Source organism: Microtus oregoni, unplaced genomic scaffold (genome assembly GCF_018167655.1).
Source record: "Microtus oregoni isolate MIOR12 unplaced genomic scaffold, Mior012 000016F_ref0000370, whole genome shotgun sequence".
Classification (NCBI taxonomy): Eukaryota; Metazoa; Chordata; class Mammalia; order Rodentia; family Cricetidae; genus Microtus; species Microtus oregoni.
This window is the reverse complement of record NW_024543075.1, coordinates 22,216,634-22,219,020: the sequence shown is the minus strand read 5'-3', so window position 1 is coordinate 22,219,020 and position 2,387 is coordinate 22,216,634.

The window sequence follows — 2,387 nt, the reverse complement described above, 5'->3', positions numbered from 1 at the left end:
CCAGGAGCGATCATCTTCCTACTCCACCAGCACACAGTGAATGGGAGTATGTGAAGGAGAGCCAGAATGACAGTGTTCTGATGGGGGAGAGTGGGCAGGGCTGTGGGAAGGAGAGGGCAGCCACCATGTTCTCCACTTACAGGAGAAGGGAGGAAATTAAATGTCTTGAGCATACAACCCAAGCAAAGTGCAGTGCTCGGCTGGCAAGCCAGAAATCTTAATGAAGTTGATTTTTTTTTCTAAAAAATAATGACTTGAATTTATTCAAGGCATGATCTAATCTTAAATTAAGTAGCATCATGATTCAGAGGGCAAGTTGCACAACTGGATGGGTGTGGATTCAATTCCAGCCACCCCTCCTTAAACCTCTACCGGTGTGAAGTTCAGTAACACTCAGTTTCCATACTTCTAAGATGATCAAAGCGCCCTGTCTAGCTACAAATGCGAGCACGGTGTGCAGAAAGGACATGAAAGGATGTTAAAGGCCAGCGAGTGATGATAAAGGCTCTGAAATAGAATCACATCACAGCATGGTGGGAAGGCGAGCATCTAATAATGCCATTCTTTCTAAACAAATATATGGGCTTGGTAGGATTCTAATAAACATTCGCCATACAAATACTTTAATTTTGTTGTGTTTGTCTTCGCTTCGGTGAGAAAGGGGAAGAGACTGACAAAGCGACTTTCAAATTCCACTAGAAGAACAAATGGGTACCAGAGCCAAGAGCAAATGAAACTGAAAACGATTAGGAGTGCACTGAATACAGATGTTAAAATGGGCTCTAATGTTACAAAGATTAAAATAGCACAGAACATAAATGTTACAATATAGATTAATGTGATTTATGTCACAATAATCATAACATAGTCGACGTAATAGGACAGAAAGCTTTAAGACAATCTTTCAGGTACCGGACTTTATTTGATAATAAAAGTGACAATACAAGTCTATGAAGAAAGAAGAAATACTCAATAAATGACCCGGAGGTTATTGATTAATATTTGTGGAAATAAATAAAACAAAATTAAATCCTCATCTCATGATGTAAGTCAATGTTGATTCCGGATTGATTAAAGAGTATAAAGTAATTTAAAAGTTAATTAAAAGTAATAAACAACCTTGACAAAGTTTTGGCAACTTATCACTTTATTACTGAAATCTAATATCCTACCCGTTAAGTCCTATATTTTAAATATATATCCACAGATAAGGGAGATGGCTTAGCGGTTAAGGCACTTGCCACACAGACATGAGGATCTAAGTTCAAATCCCCATAATCCATGAAAATCCAGATAAATGCGGTAGTCCACATGTAACTCCAACCTGGGAAGGCAGAGACAGGAGATCCTCAGAGCAAGCTGGCTGGTGAGACCATTCATATTGATGAGCTCTGGGTTTGATTGAGGGGCCTTGCCTTAATGAATAAGGCGGAAAATTAAGATGATTCTCGACATCATTATTCGGCCTCCAACACACATGCACACGCAGGCAGGTACACACACACACACACACATGCATGGAAAGAATAAATCAGATATAAACAAATTGTATATGATATAGTGAACATGTCTATGATATAAATATGACAAAATCCATTTCCTGGAAAGTAGTCCCTAACAGTTAATCAAAGCACAAGGTGTAACTACATGTAATAAACATTTGAGGTATAAATGTATGTCTCTATACAATTTCTAGTGAGGCACATCCATGAGAATAGTCTCCAATACCCATGGTTTTGTCTTCCACAGTTTCGGTTACTGGCAACACATCATCTCACATCATTGCAAGAATGACCACATCACAGCAAAAGACCTCCACTGTGAGTCTATGTGGTCTAGAGGTGCAGCTCAGCGGCAGAGCATACACAAGACCCTAGGTCCATTCCCTATGCTACAAAGATAAGAGAGACCACATTCACATAATTTTTATTACAGTATGTTGTCAGAATTGCTATTTCATTGGTAGTAGTTGTTACTCATCTCTTACAGTACCTAATTTTTGTGTGTTGTTTGTTTATTTGAGACAGGATTTCTCTGTGTAGCCCTTGCTGTCCTGGAACCCACTCTGTAGACCAGGTTAGCCTTGAACTCACAGAGATCTGTCTGCTTCTGCCTCGAGTGCTGGGATTAAAGTCATGTGTCACCATGCCTGGCTACGATGCCTAGTGTTTTAAAATGAAAATGTATTAAGCCATGTGTCTAGATTCATTCCTGATGCTGTGACAAAGCGCTCTGGAAAAAAAAAAAAACTTCAGGAGACAGGGCTTTCTTTCAGATTACAGTTCCAAGTCAGAAGCCGTCATTGTGGGGGAGTCAAGACAGAAATCCCACAGAGCTGGTCACATCACAACCACAGTCAAGAGCAGGAAAAAAAAGAAATACATACA